This window comes from Pseudophryne corroboree, chromosome 3 (genome assembly GCF_028390025.1).
Source record: "Pseudophryne corroboree isolate aPseCor3 chromosome 3, aPseCor3.hap2, whole genome shotgun sequence".
Lineage (NCBI taxonomy): Eukaryota > Metazoa > Chordata > Amphibia > Anura > Myobatrachidae > Pseudophryne > Pseudophryne corroboree.
The window spans coordinates 359,360,165-359,376,360 of NC_086446.1; the positions used below are offsets into that span (position 1 = coordinate 359,360,165).

At 38.8% G+C, this 16,196-nt stretch overlaps 1 protein-coding gene across 1 annotated transcript in view; it reads right to left on the reverse strand.

Moving 5' to 3' along the window:
- LOC135057272 (keratin, type I cytoskeletal 19-like) overlaps window positions 1-16,196 on the reverse strand; it is a 93,014-nt gene that overhangs the window by 11,966 nt on the left and 64,852 nt on the right. The window lies entirely within an intron of this gene.

Sequence of the window (16,196 nt, forward strand, 5' to 3'; positions counted from 1 at the left end):
TTAAGCACTCTTTACATTTGTGTATTTTTTTTAAATGAGCCGACACTGTATACATCTTAAGGCCTTACAGATATTGTATATATGCTCTGCAAGCCGGACCTTGAGACACTTCGAGATTTTCCCCACATACATACAGTAAGACCACATGCACACTCCAGCACGTAAACTACATTTCTGTAGTTGCATGTGATGAATTCCTTAATTGGTTATGTCTTATTAGCCTCAAAGTGTTTAAAAGTGCCCTTATTAGATTTCACTGTTCTATATAAAAGGCATATGCCACATCTGTGGAACCCTTTAGTTTGTATGCTTTGTCTGGGTTCACCATCTAAAGTATTTGATACCAATTTATCCTTTCTATAGATAAACACCGGTCATTCAGGGATTACAGTTCCTATCACATGATCTTATCTCAATAGATTCCAATTCATTTTAAAAACTCTTTCTACAGCTTTGTGGCAAACATTATATTGACTAATGAAAGCCCATTCAAATTTGTTATTGCTTTTATCAGATGACTTTTTTACATAGTTACATAGTTACATAGTTGTTGAGGTTGAAAAAAGACAAATGTCCATCGAGTTCAACCTATATTACATTTTTTATATATATATATATTTATTTATTTATTTGTTATATTAATTAAATGCTGTATCCCTGGATATTTTTTCCCACTAGGAATTTGTCTAATCCATTTTTAAACTTATTGTTTGAGTCCACCATTACTACCTTCTCTGGGAGAGAATTCCAAATCCTTACTGCTCTTACTGTGAAGAACCCTTTTCTCCGTTGAGTATGGATTTTTTTTCTCTTCTAACCTCAGGGGGTGTCCTCGTGTCCTATGTAGTTTTTTTTTTAACAAATCATTTGATAAATCCTTGTATTGTCCCTTAATGTATTTACAAATATTAATAATGTCCCCTCTCAGTCGCCTCTTTTCCAGTGTGAACATATCAAGCCTTTTAAGTGTTTCCTCATAATCCAGTGCCTCTAACCCCTTAACCAGTTTAGTGGCTTGCCTCTGAACCCTTTCGAGTTCCAAGATATCTTTTTTATAGTATGGTGTTCAAAACTGTACACAATATTCCAGGTGTGGCCGCACCAATGATTTATGCAGAGGCAGGATTACCATCTCATCCATTGTCTCCATACCCCGTTTTATGCATGATAACACCTTATTAACCTTTTCTGCTTCATTTCGACATTGCGTACTGCTACCAAGTTTATTATCGATGAGCATTCCCAAATCTATTTCAACTACCGTTATCTCTACATTTTCCCCATTTAGTTTATAGGCTGCCTGATTGTTCTTGTTTAATTAAATCCTCTCTCTCAATAGTATTAACCCTACTTCTGGCTTTTGTAAAAGATTAGGCATATAGCCTCTAGCTAAAAATCTGTTATTAAGATCATCTAGCTGTTGTTCACAGATAATGGGATCCGAACAGTTCTTTTTTATTCAAGAGAATTGGCCAAAAGGTATGCCATCTAACCAATTTGCGTGATGAGGGCTGGTCCTCTCTATAAACCCATTTGAATCAATCGGTTTTCTATACGTCTTAGTATTAAGCTTCCTATGTTTTATATATAGATTTAGGTCCAAAAAGAATACTTAAGCTTTACTATGAGTAAAGACAAGTGTAAAGACAAGTTATTAGAATTTAACTCAGTACAAAACTTTAAAAAGGAGGTCTCATCACCACAACAAATAAATAAAATGTCATAAATAAAGCGCTGCCCTGACATCAGGTTCGCCACCAGACCATCATCTTTCCATATCTGTTGATCTTCCCAGTATGCCATAAATAAATTTGCATAACTGGGGGCAAACCTAGTGCCCATGGCAGTGCCCACCAGCTGAAAATAAAAGGAGCCATCAAAATATTTTTTTTTTTTTTTAAATAACCTTAATGCTTTCCAAAATGAAAGATTTTAATTGATCGCCCAAATTACTTTTTTCCAGAAAGTAGGATTCTGCCAAAAGACCAGCATACATCTCTATGATGGTATAGAGGGTGCTTACATCTTCACTACACAGCAAGTCACCCTCCCTCCATTCATAGGTAGAAATTTTCCTTAAAACATCACTTATATCTTTCAGATAGGCTCTAGTGGTATTAACTAATGGCTGTAAATAAAAATCTACTAGTGCTGATAAATTTCTTGTTAAGCTATTGCAACCTGATATTATTGGAGGCCCAGGGGGGTGTACAGGGTCTTTGTGCATCTTTGGTAAGACATATATAGTTGCTATCCCATATCCAATTATTCTGAAATATGGAATATTCCAAAATATGGAATTTTTTGAGTGAGAGTGAAAAAGTGAAACCTTTGTTTTCTGATGGCTTAATGTACACAAACTTTGTTTAATACACAAAGTTATTAAAAATATTAAATGACCTTCAGGCTTTGTGTATAAGGTGTATATGAAACATAAAGGAATTGTGTGAATATACACACACTTTGTTTAATGCACAAAGTTTTTAAAAATATTGGCTAAAATGACCTTCAGGCTGTGTGTATAAGGTGTATATGAAACATAAATGCATTCTGTGCTTAGACTTAGGTCCCATCGCCATAATATCTCATTATGGTATGCAATTATTCCAAAATACAGAGAAATATGATATCCAAAATACTTTTGGTCCCAAGCATTTTGGACAAGGGATACCCAACCTGTATAAATATATATATATATATATATATATATATATATATATATATGTGTATATATATATATATATTTAATTATTTGTCACTGTCACTAGTCAAGAAAACACACTATCAGTAGTCAGTCTGTCTGTCCCATCTAGTAGAATCCTTTTTAGGACTGGCAAGCCACAATATAAAGTTTATTATATTAACTGTCATTTGCTTTGCAATGTACCTCCTAATCATGTGGTTTTGCAGATATGAATCATGCATATAAAATTATGAACTGACTAATTTGTTTTTCAGTACAGATGAAAATAAAACGCTATCATTCTCTTTACCTACACCTGGGTTATTTTCCATCCAATCAAACTATCTTACACAATAAATAAATAAATAAATAAATATTACATTTCAAAAGGAGATAACTGGATAAATCTATTTCCATCTTCCTTTCACACATAGACAAAATTCTGCATTGTTTAAATAAAAATCAGCATCTTAAATAGTGCAGCCTAGGAAATCTTAAATCAAATTGTTTGCATTCGTAAAACCCAATTTGATTTAGCATCCTATTTTGTCTTTCTTATCTCTAGGCCAAAACTAGCTTGGCTTATCATACAACAGGAGATTCTGAAAAGCACAAACTTTCTTTTCTCCAAACTTTAGTTTGCATTTCAAAGAAGATGTTTGTCCACCAAAAGACCTGCTAATCAACACCTATTCCCTGCTGGAGTTAACATAATTAACTTCACATCCTATGGCACATAGTATTAAATATACCTTGCTTTATACACATACTAGCTGTTCTACCCGTTCTTCGCACGGGAGTTTCTGATTTTCACATTTGTATATATAAATGACTGTTACAAATTTGGTAAATGTATAGAGATGTATATTTGAGATGACTAAATGTAAGTTAATAGTAATCCATGGTTCCTGGGGTTACCCGAAGAGCAGCCATAGCAGATATGGTAAAAAGTGACAGGACCATCTTTGTCATTTATTAAATTCTACACACTGGAGGTGCAATCCAAACTTTGATCCGATTGTCCATTTGGGCGTTATTGTTCACGCAAGCCACGCATCAGTGATGATGTTATTAAGTCAACACCCTGTTCATCCCCTTAGGGAAGGTTTATTAAAATTCTAATTATGTAGTATTCCTACTTCCCACCTGAAGAATATCTATGTAAGATTTCTGCTTCCTAACACATCGGGAAGTAAGTGAATTAGTCATGAGTCAGTCAGTGAGTGAGTGAGAGATACGATAAAAAGTGACTGAACATTTTTGTAGTTAATGAAATTCTACACACTGGAGTTGCAATCCAAATTTTTATCCAATTGTCTTTTTGGGCATTATTGTTCACGCAATGGAAGCCACGCATTGGTAATTATGTCATTATGTCAACCCCCCTTTCATCTCCTTAGGGAAGGTTTATTAAAATTCTAAGTACATATTTTCCTATTTCCCACCTGAAGAATACCTACAGATGGAGCCACGCTAATCATGGCTCCGTCTGTGCCTGGATGTGCCCCGCCCCGGGCGTGCCTGTCACTGTGTCTGGGGCGTGCACGTCCGTGATGCGCACGTTCCCCATTCACTAGAATTGGAGCGTCTCTGTGCACTCCCAGCATGACTAGGCAAATGGTTCGCCTAGTCACGCCGTGAGTGCTCGTATGCGATAGAGCCGTAATAGATGAGTGCGGCTCCTTCTGTATGTTAAATTTCAGCTTCGTAACATGCAGTATCAATCAGGAAGTAAGAAAATTAGTGATGAGTCAGTAAGTTGCACAAATTGGGGTTCCCCGTCACTTTACAAAGAAAACTACACCAAAAACAGTCAAATAACTCACGTCGACCTTTTTTCCATGTCGACCTAGTACATGTTTATCTACCAACCATGTCGATCCATTGACCATGTCGACCTATTGCATGTCAACCAATAGTGGTCGACCTAATGACTGTCGATCTAAGTGTGGTAGACCTAATGACCCATACCCAAGAGAAAGACACTAATACTGCATGAAGTGAGTACTGTGTAGAACTGCTGTTTGGTAAATTGGACAGTAGGTCCTTCTCACACATAGATAGGAAAACCTTGTGTATAGTTAGTGCCCAGATGGACTAGGATTTATGTTTATGTTTTGTTTTAATTTTGTTCAAAATAAAAATACAGTAACTGAGGCTATTTCCACTAAACACATTGAACTGGTGTGTCACACTTTAGGCTGCTGTAAGACAGTGCAGTTGTCTACCCCAGGAAACAACATCCTTAGGACCTGGCTGGTTCAGCATAGCATTGGTTATTGGAAAATAGGGGGGACCCCATGTCATTTTTATCCCCTATTTTCCAATACCAGCCTAGGCTCAGAGGCATGGGGATGGTTACTGATTTGGACATACTTTAGTATGGTGTGATTCATGAAAGGATGGAAAGCTGTACTTTTCACTTCTCCTGTGGGTTTAGATGTGCCATCTCAGGACAGCATTAATCTGAACATCCGTTCAGAAATGGAAGGACAGCTTAATGCCTGGCATCTGGCACTTACACCACCCCCTGAACACCCAGCAGCCACTACAGCCTCCCAGAACCTCTGCCGCCAGCACATGGACTTGATTGCCGACTCCACGCTTCACAGAGGACCGCAGGAGTAGACAGTGACTGCCGAAGACCTGGACAGTGAATCGTTTTGCCGGAAAGGTAAGTATACATGAATTGCTTCTTAATAGATGTGATATATAGTGAAAAGTAACAATTCCTTTTTTGTTTTCTATATGACAAACCCCCCAGCCTTACTTTGTGAGAGGCTTAAGTTGAAATCGTATTCAATAGTACCTAACATGACCTTCCTCCATGGGACAAGTTAGGATTTCCTGTTTAACGATTGCACAAGATGCTTTGTATGTGAAGAGATGACATACCAAAACTCTCCTCAATAAAAGGGCGTAGCTACCATAGGTGCAGGCAGTACAGCTGCTATGGGGCCCAGAGCTGAGAGGGGCCCACCTTCCCTGTCAAAGTTACATGTATTATATAAATTTTTCGCAATTGAGTGGTACGTAGGGATCCTGTCAAACTTTTTCCTTGGGTCCTGCAATGTACCTAGGTATGCCCCTGGACCTGCTCATTGTAATGAACTGGAGTGCATTTTAATGTTATATAATATGAACCGGGCACTGTAATGTTGCACAATATGAACAGGGAGTAATATATAATAATTTGAATTGGGGATACTGTCCAGCATAATGTGTACTGGCAGCTCTGAAATGTGACATAGGGTGAACTTAAGCACTACTGCAATTCATAAAAGAAACTAGGGCACTACTATGGGGCATAACATTAAATAAGGCTCTACTATGGTTCAGAAAATGAACTAGGGCAAAATTATAGTGCATAAAATGAACAACTGCTGCAGAGAAGTGTCTCTTTAGAAGGATAGGGATGGTGGCCCCTTCAAAATGTTGCTATGGGGCCCACAAAGTTCTGGCTATGCCCCTGCCTTAATACAAGCATAGGTTATAAAAAAAAAAAATTCTTTCACTCTTTGGGTGTAATCCGAGACCTCATTATTTGCATGAGTTTATCTGGAGGGGATGAGATGCATAGTGAAATAAGATGCTAACTTGATTCTAGTTCTCCTTTTCTTGGACTCTTTCTCTAAATGACAAATCTACTTTAAGACACAAAGAAGGAAGATCATCAAAGGAACTGAGGTTATTAAATATTTTCCTGATAGGCCCATAAAATCCTTCAGACATATAACCAGGAATTATCCCTTTCCCTTATAGGAAACATTGGCTTTTTCTGCAGAGAAGTTAGTTGGCTGGATATCAAACTGAATTAAATACTGGCCTTTTTTTTTTTATCTCTGTTATATTTTGCTGGTTTGGGAAACCTGACTTCAGTTGACACACTTGCTGGAATGGAAGGAGCAATTGTAATTAGGGTTGAGTTCATGGGAGTAGGTAAAAACTGCATATTATTCTTACATTGTATACGAGATTCCAAACACTGCATCATCTGCCTCTGATTGGATGCTTGTTTATCCACTCATGCAACTAGATGATGCAGCAGGTCCTAAGGAGATTGATTGAGTCTTGAATCGTATGGACAGAGATTGAATCCATTCGTATGGGCAGACAATTCTATCACACTAATTCCACAGATATGAAAACTGATCCTACATGCTAAGATTTACTATGAGCAACAAGACCACACCACCAATAGAGGTGCAGCATCTATCATAGCAGTGGTATTCTCATAGAACCCGTAAACGGAGGTTTGGGCTCTGCTGAACCTGGGCTAGGTGGTTCTTAGCATGGTAGGCTGACAAGTAGTCTCTGGAAGCAAAGTCAGGTAGATTGAGCAGGCACATCAGGATGTTTATAGCCACCATGTAGATTCAGCAACAGTAATAACTAATACAGTACCAAGTGACTGTAGAAGGAGCATGTCTGGTATCAAGATGTAACATAAACAAAGATCATTAGCAAAATTAAACAGGGAGACTGGAGACACAAAGGGAAGCCAAAAACCCAGAAAACATCTCTAGCTAGAAGCTGGTTTATATAGGAGCAGTTATTAAAACTTACCATCCCTGTGATGTTAGTGGTCACATGACTGCAAGCATAAACTGCAGGAAAAGCCGAAAGCCTGTCACAAGAAGGAGATCACTGACTGGGACAGGCCAGAAAATGTTAGACACAAGCAGGGTGAGTCAGAAAACCCAGTAAGCACCAGCCAAAGTCTGAGTATGTATATACAGTTATATGACAAGTTGTGCATAGCTATGGGACCAGTAGCGGATCTTGCCACGGGCAAGCAGGACTGTTGCCCAGGGCGCCGCCTTCCGGACGGCGCTGGTGCCATCCGGAGGGCGCCACACCCTGGCAAGATCCGTCACTGCTGTGCCCTCCGCTGCCCGCTGTGTCCCCCGGCTCTGCGGCTGTGGTCCCGGCTGTGGTCCCCTGTGAAGGGAACTAGACGCGTAGCGTCTAGTTTCCCTTCGCGGAGAGGACCTTTGCTGAGCGGTGCGCGATGACGTCATTGCGCACCGCACAGCAAAGGTCCTCTCCGCGAAGGGAACTAGACGCTACGCGTCTAGTTTCCCTTCGTGTAGAGGACCTTTTGGTGTGCGGTGCGCGATGACGTCATCGCACACCGCTCAGCATTTAAGCGGCGCTTTTACTGTACAGGGGGTGTAACTGGCCACGCCCCATGTATTAAGCCACGCCCCCATTCCCTGCCCAGGGCGCCGAGGGCCCTCGAACCGGCCCTGTATGGGACTGTAGTACCCATAGCCATACATTTGGCTTCATAGTCATTATTATCACTGTGTATTGTGCCAGACCTATCCTTGTTGCAAGAGATCTTTGCGTATGCACAATAATCATAGCCTACAATTCCATCTACAAGTCCCCAATATGTTCTCGCTATATTTTTCCTACATGTGAATTTCATATAGCTACCCCGTTGTACCCATTCAGCTACATGGAGATGTGAGTGAGAGGCATATGATGAATTGCCCATAGATGTGTATGTTTGGCTACAGTACATAAACAATGCTTAAAACTCTAACATCATCCACAAAATGGACTTGAGAGCAACTCTGCATCAGCCCCTCTGTCCAACTTCCATTGTTATTGGCCTCCTAAAAATAAACCCTATTGGAATTGATAATTTAGCTGAAAGTTTCCACTCAGTGGTTTTCTTCCATTGTCTACTGTATGATGCAGGAAAAGGAAAATTGATTACATGATAGCTCCAGTGTCACCCACTGCTAGTGACTGGGTGACAGTGGTGAGTAAAGTAATTCATTTTTAAGTGGGGATGTCCAGGAAAGATTATGTAGGTCTAGCAACCCTGGTTTGGCTGCTACACCATTTAAATACTATCTCATATTACAGCTGGACCCAGACATCTGAGCTGCAATTACTGTTGTTATCTCTCTTCCTCATTTGGTGACCTCTGTGGCAGCATTAATGGTAGCCGTAGTCATAATATCTGTACAGAAGGAGCCACAAATCCATCTTCCATGAAAATCAAAATATCAACATTGCTTTATTGTATTTGGGGCACAGTGTGGTATGTATGAACATATTGTACAGTATATGGTAAACTGACTGCTATGTGCATGAGTACATGGTTGGTAATTAGTGTGTATAGCCCAAGCTTTTGGATGTATAGGAACATAAATGAATACAGTACTTGGAGCACAGGATGGTATAACAATCTGTGTGTGTAATATGTAATAGCTCACAGTGCTACTTTATTGCATGTGGGCAGCAGCTGATAAATTATACATTATGTCAGTGTACAGGGCTAAATGTATTTGGTCCAGTCCCAATTAGAATGTAATAATGTAAACTCATTTTTTAATAGAAAAGTTACCCAATATACTGTATTAGAACAATAATCTAGTGAATAACTACTAAGCAGGTCTACCCATGAAACCGATGTATTAATAACTACCCGTTCCCATTTTATTAACACTAAAAGATCATTAAGAATTTCAGTACACAGTTACAAAAGTGCCACAGTGGATCTCATGTGGTATAATGTTAAAAGTAACCTTTACATAAATAATGGAAATATCAGAGTACAATAGTTCACTAACTCAGAAACATTTAGAGCCAAATAAGGTATCTCTGTACTGTATAATTTATACCCCTTTCATACCGCACAAACAACCCGGTATCGACTCGGCTTATTGCCGGGTTGACACGGGTCGGTGTGCGATGTGAAAGGGCCACGGTCGAATTCCCAGGTCGCCTGACCCGGTAATTCAACCCGGGAATAAAGCTGTGTTATTCCTGGGTTAAATGCCAGGTCAGTGGCAGCATGAACGGCTTCTCGGGTCAATGCGACCCAGGACCCGTTCACTACATAGGGCGAGGAGGCACGGAGATGAGCTCATCTCGCAGCGCTGCCTCCGCCCCCACTGCCAGCTCTGACCCTGCCACTATGGCAACCGGCCCGGAATATTGCCGGGTCGGGAAGCCAGCAGTTAGGGTCCAATGCCGTATCCCACCCAGGAAAGACCCGTTTCCAATTCCCGGCATTGGCAGTGTGAAAGGGGTGTTAGTTTCCAAGTATATTGGATATAAATCCTCAGAAGAATATCTGCTGCAACGTAATGCAATGCTTTCATTTAACAATGCAACAAATAATAGGTGTAGGCTGATGACAGGATATCCAGAAAATTCAGTGCGGATTATTATATCATTACGGAGCAGGTTATAATAAGAGTAACATTTGAAAAAATATAGCAGAAATCAGTTAGAAAGCCATATAATGCAATGTAGCTTAGGAACAAAATGGGTAGCATGGTGAAGGGTCCATCACACAGAAGATCCACTGATGAGCTACTTTACGCTTAATGAGAAGTTTCTTTAGAGTAAAACTCTTTACTGGTATATTATGTACTGTAGTGGTATGAATGGGAAACTATTCTATTCCTTTTACTAAGCCATGAGCAATAATATACACACGGGTCTAAGGGGTCTATTTACTAAGCCTTGGATGGAGGTAAAGTCCACTGAGATAAAGTACCAGCCAATCATATTCTAACTGCCATGTCACAGGCTGTGTTTGAAAAATGACAGTTAGGAGTTGATTGGCTGGTACTTTATCTCCATCCAAGGCTTAGTAAATAGACCCCTTAGTTGGGTGTCGATACAGTAGACGGAGATAAAGTACTAACCAATCAGCTTCTAACTGCCATGTCACAGGATAGGTTTGAAAAAGGACAGTTAAAAGCTGGTTGGCTGGGAGTTCCGCCCACTTTATCTCCATTCAAGGCTTAGTAAATAAATCCCAAAGATCTCAATCTGTTTTTCACCTATACAGTACCTCATAAACTGCTGTCTGATAAAATGTGTCTCTTGTTTCTGTCTTTGACAACATACAGTACTGTCATGTGCAGAGCATTGTGGTGTTTGTATGACAATTGAAGCCTTTGGGGTTGTATTACATGTCATTAACACCTTTTGTTTATTCAATCACAAGCCCCTCTCTTACTCTGATCGTTAGCCACCCAAAAGAGAAGGAGTTATGGAACTACACGCACAATGTGGGAAAGCTTGTTGTGGCTACCACTAGCATGGGTCTTAGTGGATGTGGTCCTAACGATTATTTTTAATGGATGAAGGAAACAACTTAGGTGTAAACTGAAGAGTATATGGTCTCTCCAGTGTGCATGTATCTCTGCGTGAGCATACATGTGTTTGTGCATGCATTTGCATGCATACATGTCACTTTATATGACTGTGCATAGGTTCTTGCTTCTATCATATTTATGTCTATTTTGAGGAAAAGTAGTTTCCCGCACCAAAACCTTTAGTAATAAATTATATCATGAGGGATTCAAATTGTTAATTAAATCCACATTTATTACATCCTATCGGTGCAACCCCCTGATCTAAAGAATAAACATAAAAGAACCAAATGGTAGGGATCAGTTTAACTGGGTGCACTTAATCCCATACATCCCTGTCTATTAGATAGGAAAAAACAGACTCCCAACTGACTTTTCAAACATTTGAATCTCCCTCTACATACTGTATATAGTATTTCAAAGGACGGCGCACGGCAATTCCCTATGAGCATTTTGCTCTATGTTAGAGCTTTGTCAGGGCTCTAGCATGCATCGCCCGCCTCTTTACAGTTTATATAGGGTAGGGGAGCCATTAGGAACGTGCAGGATGCTCCTATTCCAATCATCTTAGCGGGCGGGAGATTTTCAAATCTCCCGTCCGTTGCCGCATAACTCAGCGGCTCCAATGCAATCACTCACAGTGAAGTGTGAGTGATTGCATTGGAGCCGGTGAGTGATCTTAACAGTATAGAGGTACACATAATAAGTGAAATAGTATATGTACTTCAATTGGATTTTCTAAATAATAGGGAGGTGGATTTTATCCCAAAATTATAACAAAGAGATATACAAATAATAGACAGTTGAGTTTAATACTTTTTATTATTTTTCACACAGACAGGAATTTTTCTTGTCATTTTTCTTCTTATCACGTTTTCTCTATCTTTAATTGTTTTTATATATTTCGCTTTTTCTGACCTTATACAGGTTGAGTCTCCCTTATCCAAAATGCTTGGGACCAGAGGTATTTTGGATATGGGATTTTTCCGTATTTTGGAATAATTGCATACCATAATGAGATATCATGGTGATGGGACCTAAATCTAAGCACAGAATGCATTTATGTTACATATACACCTTATACACACAGCCTGGAGGTCATTTTAGACAATATTTTTTATAACTTTGTGTAGTACACAAAGTGTGTCTACATTCACACAATTCATTCATGTTTCATATACACACAGCCTGAAGGTCATTTAATACAATATTTTTAATAACTTTGTGTATTAAACAAAGTTTGTGTACATTGAGCCATCAAAAAACAAAGGTTTCACTATCTCACTCACACTCAAAAAAGTCTGTATTTCGGAATATTCCGTATTTCGGAATATTTGGATATGGGATACTCAACCTGTATATAGGTCAAAATAATACTTCATATGGGACAAAAATAAAGTTGATATATCCCATTTGGGTATTGGTATCTTATGAAATCAAAATAAAGGAAATTATACAAAATTATACACATTTTCTATATGTATGGGATTGAGTGCACCCAGTTAAACTGATCCCTACCATTTGGTTCTTTTATATTCATGTCTATATATGCTATGTACTGTATGTGTGTGTCCTGCATGCATGTGCGTGTGCTTATTAATGTTTGCATGTGAATGTGTGTGGGCATGTTTAGGTGTGTGTGTGTGTGTGTGTGTGTGTGTGTGTGTGTGTTTGTATGTGTGTGTGTGTGTGTGTGTGTGTGTGTGTGTGTTGCTACCTTCTGGCAGGATACACTGTGAGACAATACACTCCCTGTGTTTATGTAGTAAAACTGAACCAAATAATGTCCTGCGTATAGTAGTTCCACCTCCTACTGTAATTGTTTTATTATGTCTATTCTTCTCTCATGGTGTTTTACTGGCTACACTTTCCTATCTGGCTATTATACAATGTACAATAAAAAATATTTCCTCACGTTCTATAAAGCTACAGGTTTTGCCATACTATCCTGCTGAAAATGAAATGTAATAAAATTAGCTGTATTACTGCAAAAATGTATAAACTATAAAAAATAATTATGTTTGCTGTGATACTAGTATTTTTTTTATTTACTGCTATATATTGTATATTGTTCAGAAATAAATCAACCAAATAGACCAACAGTCTGCATCTAAATAGTTTATTTTGAAAACGAATATGTAACACTACATCAATACAATAATGAGACAATGCAGTCCTGGGTCATCCTATATCACGTGTTCATAGTCATATGAAACTGTATTCGTGATCTTTTCTAAATCACAATGGCTTTACCTAGTGGGTAAACTATTTTGTACTCCTGTTTTTTAAGTCCTTTGGAACAAAGGTCCAACATGACATCATTAACAGAAATGTATGACCATTAAGGTAGCTGGAGGCTGCATCATGCTGCATAAGTGGCTAGTCTTGGATCCGATTGGTGGTTTCAGTTTGGTTAATTTCAAATAGTTTATTGATGATATTAGTTGGCCCAGTCAGCCTATCATAGCACTGGAAAGGGAGGGTCTTAGGAGTTTATAGAAAGGAGGGTCAAGTTCTTTTACTTCCTGTGTTCTTCAGGATTCCCCGGCCACCCTTCCCTTTTTGTGTTTTGTCACCTGTCACATTGTAAGCATCTTACATCAATTTAAATTAGCAAGGCTTATCTGTACAGGAAAAAATTGTTTCTCCGCGGGTAATAGGAAGTGCAGGTGGTTGCTACGGTGCACCTTCCTATGTACAGAGTGAACTGTTACTGCCCAAAGGGGACCTCGGCTTCTCCATTAAGGTCAGTCCCCAGTAGTGCTAGGCTAAGGGTAGTGTAAGCCTTAAAGCTCAGTTTGCATTGGGGGTACAGTTGTCCATCACTGTTAGTGAAGCACATCTTGGCTAGAGCTAAGTTGCACAATGCTTTCTTAGGCCACCTGTCTTAATATATATAAAATTCAATAAAAATCTAGAACCTTATTTAAATTCCAACAACTAGTGTTGTTATTTGTAATTATTATATCCGGTTAGCTAACCTGGAGGTTCTCAGGCTAAAGGCAGCATAGTTGTCTTATTTATAAAATTGTTGCTGTTCTAAGGGAATACATGCGATATCCCAGCAGATAGGATGCTGGCTGTCACTATACAGACAGTGGCATCCCTTCTGCCAGAGTCCCGGCAGCGAGTCCCTTCACGGACTTGGTTGGTGTCGTGCTTCCACCAGCTGAGTGGGAATACCGGGCAGGTGTCGGGATTGCATCCCGTTTTTAGCACCAACTTAGAAAGAAGTTCAAAGACAATGAAGCGGATGTTTTATTCAGACCTTAGCACCAGCTACAGACACAAAACAGCCTCCTACTTTATCTAAAACATCATCAAATATGTATATAATGAATTTGCTTCTCATATGAAGTCAGTAAAATTTTGAACACTGGACATTAAACTTGTATTACTAGAGCACAAAGTTAACATAGTTCCCACAAACCATTGGATTTATCACATGCTATTTACAATCATTTTGCTTATGACAAAAGTTATTGTTCAAACATTAATTTAGTGCAAATCATAACGTGATTATACTCCTATTGTTTAAATGGTGATATCAGGTTCTCACTGTGATGGGACAGGAAAGGTTTGAGGAGGAAGGTAGAGACATAGAAAGGGTAGCATTGGATTGGCTCACAATGAATTCTGATGCTGTTCTGCATAGCTGAGAGCACTGCCCCCTCTTCAGAACTCTGTCCAGGGCAACCACTGTGAAACCAGCAATCAGCATATATGCCAGTAATAATGTGCAACACATTTATCCAAAATTAGTTGGGCTAATGCTGAGTTGCTTAGCATCAAATGCCTACAATTTTACTGCTCATGAAACACAAAAAAAGGCATATGCCTACATCCTTATGCATATTTTGTTACCTGTACATCCTTATGTACCAAGGGAGGGATGTGGGCCAATCATGTAAGTCCATGTTCATGTAATTCTAAATTAAGGCAGAACAGCACAGAGATGCATAACACCTGTCAGGAGTCATATCACTTGCAGGTGCCTAATGACTCGCATACATACACACTAATGATGATAGCCGCCAGAACTAGCTAGCCACTTCTGAATGGCTGATGAATGTACCTCTAAAGCTATTAAGTATTTTTTACATTTATTTTTATATACTATATGATTTTGTGAGCATACTTTTATTCAGTGTTTTGCTACTTTCATTTGTACATGACAGTCAGTGATACCTGGTATCTTAAAGAGATATTTATTTAAATCAAACTTAATAATAAATGTGTTTTTCACAATTAAAATAAACTATTGGTAACACGTCAAAATCGAAGGTAAGGTTTTTTTTTTGTGTGTGTTTTTTTAAAGGCTCTCCCCTTCCAGTAAGGCTCTTATGTTTTTGTTTGTTTTGGGGTTTTTTTGCTGCGAGGGAGACATTCTGTTAAGTGTAAGTATTCAATAAAGTATTTACTTACTTTAGGACTGATCTAGAGCACCATGCACAAACAAAGTTTGACACTAAACAGAGCGCCTTATGTAGATGAGGGCAATAATACCCTTTGCAAGGTAAACAAAGTGGACAAAGTGGATATTTTGGGTCTAGTGGTAGAGCAAATGTTTACATTGCTCATTCAAGCTTCTCCCATAGACTATACATGGGACCTTTGCTGCTCTGCAACACCTGAACCATTGCGCCAATCTCATTTTTCTCTTTGACTGGCACATCTACATGGCAAGCCCTTGATTTTGATACCTCAACCATATTTTTAAGTTCAGCCATTCTCTCAATATAGGTCTCACAGTAAAAAACCTTATACTGTAGATTTAATATATAGATGTTAGCAAACTTTCTTGTGCATGACCTGTTAAGTGTACCTGAGTGTTTTTATGTTCTAATGCCTAAGCTACTGGTGCAGGGTTGGGAAGCATCATCAGATCTCTGATCTCTACAACTTTGCATGTGGGCAATAGGTTATTTCTACCTGCAGCTTTTTAGAGATTACTACATTGACACATACTGTAAGCGTCCAACTCCGCATTAGCCCCTATACTTATAAATGTATATTACTGGCTCAACATTCTTTTCCTTTCACAAACATTTTGCTAAGCATATGGACATGAGTTGACACTTCAAGCATTATACCATATTAGTACATAGATTCCAATAAAAGCACAAAAAAAACATTTCACATAGATAACACATTTTTGTTTCCATTTTTTTCTTCATTTTTCCCCCCAAAGATTTTATGAGTGGCCCAGATGTTCTTGTTTAACAGCTGGTCTCAGAGGAACTTTCTGCTGCAGGGTGGGACTCAGTTGGCTGATTCTCTAGGATATAATCAATTGGTCATTAGTAGAGGTTGAGGTGTAAATGTTGAAATAGTGTACAATTAAATGAACATAGTATTCTTTCTTTTGAATTCATTACAGCACC